This window comes from Pinus tabuliformis, chromosome 4_1, assembly GCF_031772625.1.
Source record: "Pinus tabuliformis cultivar Carrire ecotype Pingquan chromosome 4_1, CPIR1, whole genome shotgun sequence".
NCBI lineage: Eukaryota > Viridiplantae > Streptophyta > Pinopsida > Pinales > Pinaceae > Pinus > Pinus tabuliformis.
Genome location: NC_142303.1, coordinates 864,241,811 through 864,251,923, shown reverse-complemented (window position 1 = coordinate 864,251,923; position 10,113 = coordinate 864,241,811). Strand labels below are relative to the sequence as shown.

Here is a 10,113-nt window from a genome sequence, read left to right as displayed (position 1 = left end):
TCATGTTGAGGCATTTGCATGATAAGACAGAAAATATATTCAATTTGTTAATCACAAATATTTCACACACGACCTCTATCATATGGTTGATCTTCAAAATATATATTGACCAGAATATAACTCCAATTCCTAGTCAACACATGTTCTTAATAAAAATTATTTAATGTAGGGTTGTTCAGTATTCCACCAGTGATCAACACTCCAACATTATCCATGGTCTTCCACCAAAAGCATAGCAACATTTATGGGAACAGAAATATCAGATGTTGCCTGGCTAATGGTATTTTACCACCACCCAGCAAATGATGGCAATGATTTACACATTCAGAACAAGAGACTGATGCGATGGAAAAATAGCAGATCAATGAAAGATAAAAATGAGACATCAATTGGCAAACGACTTTGCACAATTAGCTAGGCCTTTTTAGTCAAGCATCAGGTCTCAACCATGGGCTCAGGTCCTGATCCCTCGCCAAAAGCAATTTCAGTTTTTTGTTGACTGGTGAACTGAATTAAACAAGATGTCCTTGATAACCTATGACATCAGTCCATGCACTTGATCAATAGTAATTTTTGAGCTGTCCTTCATAATCTTTGTAAGTTGTGATTCCTCCTCCTTCTTCCTTTGTGGAGGCTCTAGAAATGAGCTTACGTGTGAATGCGCTAATTGAATTTCTGCTTGCTCTAGCTTCTTCGCAAGATCTGAAATTTGACCTGCAACATAATCTCGGTTTCCTAAGAGTGGTGAAGATGAAAGAGTATTCACCCAATATTTATTCCATAAGAAGTCCAAGAGGTGAGAATCAAGGGATGAATTGAAGTATGTAATATCCAGAGCATAATAATTCTTGCAATGAACACCAAAATCTTCAATTTTATTTAGAGGGATTGTTTGATACTCAGAGGTAGGCTCATCAGGAGGTTTGTATCCATCAAGGTATGTTCGAAAAGCACCAATCTCAACTTTTCTAGCAGATAAAGTTCTTGTGGGGTCTATGATTACTACTACGAAAGGTTCCTGAAACTGCTGATTAGAAGCCTATGTATGCACATCAATACCAGAAAGCCAGAAACCAAATTGAGGCTCAACTCTGCCACTCCCGTGTTAGATGCTCGGAGCATTATTACAAAATCAATCTTGATGCTTTCTCTTGGAATCAATTATAAACTAAAATCAAAATGAAAATGATAGAGATCAAGGAACACATCCATTCTTCTTGGTAGAAGCTTTTTCCTTCTTCGCGGCTCTGAGTTTCATCAGGGTAAGAGATCGATTAACCATCAGGCATTAGTAGAGAGGAAGGATGAGTCTAAATTTGAAACCTGTGCTCTAGCTGTAAGTGATGTCAGTTTCTGCAATATGGGAAGAACAGGAAAACCATGTCAGGGAAACATATTATATGAAACAACGGATTATATCATGTCAGGGCAATGCATTATATATCCATCAGGATTATATGTCAGGGCAGCACAGTGTTATATGCGGGTAATTATAAAAAATAGGTCAGAGAAAAGCAGAGGGGCAGCGCTCTATATGCAAGGCAGAAAATAGCTAGAATAGGGAGTTACAAAGCAGAGGGAAGCCAAAAATGGTGCTGGAGAAATGACAGAGGTGACAACTAGAATTTAGCTGAGAAAATATTCATAAGTGATGGAAGAAATGACCTACACATATAAACCATAAAACAAATGGCTCAAAGTAATTATGCAGGGTAGGAATACGCTTGCTCTGATACCATGTTAAACACACACATGTCAGCAACATACTTTGAAAGATAAAACATGAGAATACAATTTTATTAACAAATGATATACATTTATAGTACATGGCTTGACCATTGGGTTTCACATCCCGAGGACTCTTGGACTCCTTTTGTCTATTCGGCTTCCAAACTAACCCATTGAGGATTAGGTGTCCAACAGTGGTTCTATGTACATATGATCTTGGGTTCATGATTGTACATGTAGTGTTGTCTGCATGTGGTGCTTTGTACATATTGTACATGTGGTGCTATGTGTAGGTGGTGCTATGTACATGTCATGCATGTGACACTGTGTAAATGTGTTGTCGTGTACATGTTGTGCATGTGGTGTTGTGTACATGTGGTATTGTGTACATGTTGTACAGGTGGTTCCATGTACATGTGGCATTGTGTACACATTGTGCAGATGGTGCCATGTACATGTGATGTTGTTTACACATTGTGTAGGTGGTGCTATGTATAAGTGGTATTGTGTACAAGTTGTACATGTGGTACTAAGGTGCATGTGGTATTGTGTGCATGTCATACACGATGTGTTGTGTACATGTGGTATTTTGCGCATGTCATACATGGTGTGTTGTGTACATGTGGTATTTTGCACATGTCATACATGGTGTGTTGTGTACATGTGTGCATTGTGTAGTTGTGGCATCGTGACATGTGTATTCATTGTGTTGTACTATGTGTATGTATGTCGATTGTGTTGTACACCAAATGTAAGAGTTTGTATTGTGTTGTGATGTACACCATGTGTAGGTGAATGTGTCGTGATGTATATAAGGTGTGGGTGTATGCATTGTGTGGTGTCATACACTATGTGTGGATGTATGTGTTATGATGTACATTATGTATGTGTACATGGTTGAAGAGAAGGTATTAGGTGTGGAAATCGATCCGGTGTGCATACAAAAAGGATAAAGGTAGAAGCTAAGGATTGATTAAAGTATAAGTTTTAATATTTTATTTATATTTTAATTATGCATGTTATCTATGATTCTAGTTTATGATGGGTTACATGTGATTTATGATTTTGATTATAATGGTTGTGTTTTGAGCTAACCTAATTTGATATGTTTATCCATGATGATTTGGTCAAGAGCTACTTTGACTTGTTGTGACAGGAAGTAAATAGAGTTGCACATGTACCTTATTAATGAGCTACCAATGAGGTATAATTTGAATTTATTTCAATTCGTTCTAAATATAATGGAAATTATGTTCTTGGTACAGGAAATCATGGAAAATTCCTGGGTTCGGTGGTGGAAATTGATTGCAAGCATTTGCAGCAACAACACAAGGAATTGGAATAGGGAACAATATGCTGGTAGAGCATTCAGGAGTAGGAACATTGTGAGAAACTGGTACCCAATAGTGTCCATTGATTTCCATGAACATGTTATGGTTGGTATGATGGTTTTGAGGAAGGGGTATGCCTTGGTTTTTGGACCTTGCATTGTGAGGAAACATTACCATGGGATAGATCACCTAGAATAGGGGATGTTGGGGAACTTGGAAGGTGAGTGAATGCATGGAAGGGGTGACCAAATTTCCCCAGGGAGTGTGTAGCAGAGAAGGGAAGTTCGAGAGTGGATTTTTTTTTGTCATTAGCATTGCCATATGGAATTAGATGTACATTGGGAGTGTGCCCTGGAAGAATGATTTGATAACTATTCGCTGAGAGAACAAGTGTCGCAGGATTGTGGTGTTAGACATTGGATGCATCTTTGACTTTCGCAATGGATTCCAGACTTCGTGGAAAGGAGGCGAATCTTGGTACAACTTTTGACAGTGAAGGTGTGAGCCTTTAGATTCCCTTTTTGTGGATGTAGTCATCGCATACTTTTATATTCTGGGAAATGTGCACAAGTATGTGTGGTTTTTTTTGTAACTACCATAATGAGTTGTGTCATAAATCTCTAGTAAATGGTATGTTTGTCATGTTTCAACGGTGGTCATTGTAAATACTATAATGAGATGTGTTATAAAGCTCCATGGGTAGTATGTTTTACTTTCAACAATCTTGCTTGTTGTAGGTGTCATTGAACACTCAGGATGGTGTTCCCCTAAGGGGGAGGGCTCCATAATAGCCCTAGGTTAAAAATCCATGTAACAAAGTTAATAAAAGAAAAAAAATTAACCAAGGTCATGGAACACGTATTCCAAGATGAATACTGGGAAACAAATCCTAGTGGGTGTTCATTTTATTTATTATGGCTAAGGGAAATTGGCAAAGGCAATGGAAAAGGATTTGGAAAGGCATCAACCATGAATTGGAATTTTATTTATGGAAATAATGGAATTAGAATAAAAGGAAGGTGAAAGGTCACAGGTTGCATGTGAGGAGCAAAACGAAGGAAAATATTGGAAAATGAAGAAAATAGAGGCCTCATTGATAAAAAGAATTTTGAGGATCAGTTGGTAAGATTTTGTCAGTTCAGTTTTGGATCTTTCTCTATTCTCTCTCTCTCTCTCACTCTTGGACATTTAGAGAATTCTTGGAGAATTCTAGCATTGGATCAAGGAAAGGAAAGGAAGGACAAAGAAGGAAAAGGGAAGAAAAGATTAATCAAGGAAGAGAAGGATCAAGCAACTATAATATAATTACTTATAGGTATCAATCTGCATGGGTGATTTCCTTGCTAGATTTGGCATGCATGGTACATGCATGTGAGTATTTGGTTCTCTTGCTGTTATTTCCATGGGATTTTTTAGGTGTGATAGTGATTCTCATCCTTGCCTTTCCATTTCTGGATAGCCATTGCATGATTGGTTCTCTTTTATTTAGTTAATTTGGAGTGCCAAATCTTTTGGAAACTGAGTGAGGTGGTCTCTCAAGAAGAACACACGACCTAGGAATCCCTAGAATGGAGAAGATGGGAATGTGGTAAAGCCATATTTTGTGTACCTCGGTGGGCTTAGGAATCTTCGGCCTGTGAATTTTGGGATATATGGTAAAGCCTAGAGGCGTGTGCCCTCAATCAGGCCTAAGAATTGTTGACTGGTAAATGATGGGATATGCAGTAAAGCTTAAAGGGTGAAGTCTCGATTAGGCCTAGGATTCCTCGACCAGTGAATGGAAGGATACAAGGTAAAGCCTAGAGGCTAGAGTCTTCATTAGGGTTGTTGGCTTAAGGGGGCCTGATCTAGGTTCAACATTAGTTAGCCAAACAAATCCCTACACTACTAGCCCTTTCGGCATCAGCCCACAGGGCGCGAACTGAAGTCTCACCCAAAGCAGTATGAGCGGATGTTGGAACCAAGTTTCCACACCCAAAGATGGTTGTGATGTTGGTTTATTCTGAATATACCTGCCTTCATGCATGTTGCTTAGCCCTTTGTTCCACCCTTCGGCAGGTTCACGAAAGGGCACAATTGGCTTTCGTGTAGACCTAACCTGCGGCTCAGGGAATTTCATGCTGCTAGGGCAATGAAGTGCGATATCTCCCAAACTAGGGTAAGTGTCTTACTTATCTTATTAACCAATCTTAGTTAGCTTCGCATAAATAGATTTTTTTACTTGCATTCACTTAGCCAACACATTTACATACATTCGCGCATCATATAAGCATTATAACTGAAATTCATACCCAACATAACAAGATGCATTAACAGGAAATGAAGATGCGAAAATTGTAGAATACTTCTCTTTATTGATAATTCTAGATGATTACAGACTCAACCCACCCTGCACACTCATCTGCAGGGGTCCACGCACTCAGGTGTGGACTTCTACTTTAGGCCTCTGCACACTCAGTTGCAGAGCCTCTACCTATGCTACAGCCCAAACTTAGACTTCTAGATCAGAACTATCTCTCATACATCATATCTTCGTGTGTCTATATTCCATTCTCGCTTTTCAAACTACTTAGAGCTTAGCTCTATTTACACAATCCCATGGTCCATAGACCATGGGTATATCTTTTACAGCCAACATTACATTTCCAAAATAAGGGCAGACAACCCTATGACTCTTTAACACCTATGCACTCTGTGATAACAAAATGCGGAGTCTTTACACATGGATTACAAAACTTGACAAAAATATCGGCTTTTAGCCCCAAAACTACCCTTGGGGGATCCCACGCCCAATAAGCCCCCAACAAAAACATCATGACTTGCCCTCGAGTCACTCTGTAGGCACAAAGATCTTAGCGCGAAGACCTCCCAGCCTCGTTTGGATGACCGCAACCTCGATAGTGCACTGAACAACTGCTTGCTGGACTTCTTCCACTCTATGCTTGGTGAGTGCTATTGAACTGCCACCTTGAATATTCTGCTGAGTTGCCTAAAGTGTCGCAAGCTTTCCTTCAATGGAAGCTATGATCATATATGCCTCGTCTATCCATGGATGTAGGCGTGCTTTTAGGACTGCTTCTTTGTGCCGAACGACATCCACCTGTTCCTTAAGCGCCTTTGCCTCTTACATCCATGTGAGCCTCTGTGTAAGGGAAACCATCTACACAGTCTATTTGACCTCGTCATATCTTTTTTGTAGCTCGTGCACCTTTGTCTCCAAGTGCTTTACATTCGGGTCCTCCTGTAGGGTGGTCAGGACCTCGAATGACTATTCAAAAAGTCACCTGTAGTTTGCTACTGCATTGTCAACCTCCACTATTATTGTTGTAATAGGGGTGGCACGTTGTTCCTTGACTTCTGGTGGAGTTGAAGTCTGAGCCCTCAACTACAATTTTGCGATCTGCAGGTTCAGCTCCAGCTGAATCCTCGCTATCTTTGTCCGAGCATTACACACCCCTGTGGCCAACTTGTAGATGTGCGCCTCAACTAGTTCTTCTGTATAAATGTCTAACTCTAGGACCATTCAACAAGCTTCCTCCATTACCTGCATGATTTTCTTATTCTGTTCCACTGCCTCGTTGTGCTTCTCGCGCATCACCTTCAGAGCACGACTCTCCCGAGCTCTAAGTTCCATGGTGACTCCATCCTGCAAGAGGTGGAGCATCTCTTAAGGGAGCACGACCATATTCAATCCCACCCTTTTCAAGCTGCTAACTGTGGGCCTACCGGCCTCATTTTCTATAGTAAGTGCCCCATCTGGTAGCAGTATCACATTGGTCACCCTTGTGCGCAACATCTCCACAGCAGCTGAAGTGCCGATCGTGAGGCTGGTGGACACTGTGTTAGTCTATGGAGTGCGAGCCTACAACTCCTATAGCTATGTCTAGAGATATGATAATACCAATTGTTGCTTCCCTTCAAATAGTTGGAGGGCCTTCGCGGTGACATCCCTCACCATTTCTCCAATATCGTGCAAATCCCCCTTAGTGAGGGTGATTAGGTCCAAGGATGTCTTTGAAGCCTTGGTTTTCTTCTGTGACACTGCCTTCTCTTGCAGTCGCTGATGCTTGAGTTGGGTGGATGTCATCTGCGGGTCCACACCACCTTGTTCTTTCGGCTCCTCTATTTCTACCTCAGCCTTGGGTGAAGGGTACTTCTGTCCTTCACGCTCTTCTCCTACAGTGTCCTGCTGTTTTGCCAATTTTGTGGCATCGTGCGCTGCCTAGGTATTAGCCTCCACTTCCTCTTTTCTACGCTTCTCAACCAGCTGCACCATTCTGAGCTTTGTTTCTTCCTTCTTATGCTGCGCGATGGATTTGTCCGTTTCCACCGAGGAGCATGTTGCAGCATGCCACTCCGGTGGCCAAAACTCGAGGACTGCAAAGATAACATCATCTGTTGCCAGTTAAGGTAAGTTATGCCATGTCTTTGTGGGGTCCTTCCACACCCTGATAAAGATATGGTGGAAATCCACTTTGAACTCTGTAAAGCTCTGAAAACTAGCATATACTGTGGGCGACAAACGCGGCTTGCGATTGATCACCATCCAGATACTCATCTCCATCAAGATCCAAAATATCTTGCTTGCTTTTATGCACTGCACGTCCTTTGTCACCCACAATGAAGCATACTTCGCTCCCTCTAAAAGGTCGAATGCGACCGAAGAGAATTAGCTATCTTCTAGTAGCTCCCATGCCATGAGTACAATTGACAGTAAGAGCCATGCATAGTGGAACATCTTTCCCTATTCCTGTGCCTCGTGATAGTTCGCAAGGAACTCACCACATAGATAATTCTCCCAGTTGAACTAGACTCTTTCAGCGCATTGGGCTACTAGTGAAATCACAGCCGTGGGCACCTCATCCGCGTGACACTTCTGCATCACCTTCCCTGCTGATATTTGCATTGTTACCTTGATTGCAGGGTTTTTAATGCTGGAGAAGGAATATCCCCGCTTCTTCTTCTCCAACTTGAATTTCTTCTTCATAGCTTCCACAAGGGCCAACTCACCACCTTTTCCTTCTGATATATTGGCTGGATCTCCCCTGAGTAAGGCAAGCATGTGATGTTATGGATCAAGTGGTCTATGATGGGCATGGGCTCCTCCAGCCACAAACACCCATCATGCACCAAGCAGAGCAGCTACCTGATGAAAAAGATGATGACTGGGGCACGGTGGTAATGCGGTACCCAGAGCAGGTTGAGCAACCTGTCTTTCCCTACACCCTTGAGCCATGTCCGAGGCTCTAATTCGATCGTTCCAACAGTCATGTCAATTAGTCGACACATTAGCTGCTTAGTCGCTAAATGCAGGAATTTCTCGTCCCCTCAAAAAACAATGTCATATGGGAGAAATAGGGTATGCATGGATCTCTTGCTCTCGTCTATGTCATTTGGTACCTTAGCTTTGCCCTTGCACAAAGGAACATATTTTGGTAGCTTAGTAATAGGGTCTGCACCTTGGGTTTCAGCTTCCATTTCCAAATCCTCCTCATCTGACAGGATTTCTTCAGATTCTTCCTTATTTGCCTCTAGATTAATGGTATTCCCCTTTTCCTGCAAAGTGAGCTTGGTCCTCTGTGGGTTTCTTGGTGAGATGCGCACTGGTAGCAAGTCTGCTTATCCTTTCTTGGTCTTGGTGTCTTGAGTGATTTAGGGACATTGACTACCACTTCGGCACTCTCTGGGCAACTTCTACTACCTCAATTTCCTGTGTGGCTTCCATGGGTGTCGACATCATTCTATTCAGGAGGTCTTGCATCTCCTTCGGCAATCTCTCAAACGATGAACTTTGTCTCAAAGATTCAAAATTTGCATGGTCCATACACACCTGTTAGCGCGACAACTAAATTTTCAAAATGCCAAGTGTTTTTCGTTGGACAACCACTTGTACTTTATAGGGCCTTTTGAATTCAAATTCGACCATTCCCCCCACATTCGGCCCATTAATGCTAGATTGGTAGCAAATTTTCAAGAATTTAATCCATAAATTTCACCTTAAGTTCCTACCACCCACTCCATTTTGTGAAAATCCGACCATAAAATCGTGAATAGTGACTTTAATGGTCACTTTTAGGTGGACCTGCACACGATCTCCATGAGTAGCGCAGCTGTCTTTGCGCTGTCACAGACCCTGTGACACTTCCCTGCTTCATGTAGTCCTAAAATCACTCAGCTCCCCAACCCGGGCAATGTAGTTTATAGTCCTGCACTTCCTTTCAGCTGCCTGGAGTGCTAAGACTATGCTACCTTCATTTAGTCACATGGCTGGACTGTTGGTGTATGGCTTTAAGAGACTGCCATTCACCTTCCCTTGGAAGTGTTCTCCATTTAACTTGACCAGCGGTATCGCTCCTTTGCCAGTAATCTTCTTAATAACATAAGGCCCTAACCAGTGCATCTTCTCTTTTTATTTTGGATTGAGGTGGTAAGGCGTCTGCTTAAGTGCGTTCACGTCGGGTTTTAACGTGATCTTCACCACTCCTAGGTCTCCAATTATTCCTTTTAGATCTGTAAAATTGCTAGGGAATAAGTCCTAGGATTTGCAGAGAAATTCAGCAACCTTATCCACTGTCAGGTCGTCCCAGTAGTCTCCAATATTCGTGAATTTGGGTTCTGCCTCCGTACCGATGTTCACTTGTTTTGTTTTCACTGGCACGGTTATATCAGGGTTCTCTATCTGTGGTCCTTGAACCTCATGGTGGCCTTCTGTTTCCAGAATTTTAATCTTCCACGGATCCTCATCCTCATCTTCAACAGTTACATTATAACATTTGAGTGCGTGACATAGCTAAGTAGCCCAATCAAACTGAATTAGGTCCAAAGGATCCTATGGCATCCTAAAGATGACTACTTTCACGTCTTGTAGTACCTCATCAATACTATCAAATGCGTCCTCAAAATTGAATGTCATCATGACTCCTTCACGTAGGATATCCCAGTTGCCTATCCCATGGCGGAGCTCTGTTTCTATATACCAATTCATTGGGATAACATCTAGTGTATGACAGAATAGGTGCACCCACTCAGGTTGGGGCTTTCCTCCATAAGCCTG

The 10,113-nt window shown here is 41.9% G+C and overlaps 1 pseudogene; it reads right to left on the bottom strand.

The window, feature by feature from the left end:
- Window positions 1–276: 276 nt before the first annotated feature.
- On the bottom strand, window positions 277–6,693 carry LOC149178934 (COP9 signalosome complex subunit 5 pseudogene; annotated as a pseudogene).
- Window positions 6,694–10,113: the final 3,420 nt, after the last annotated feature.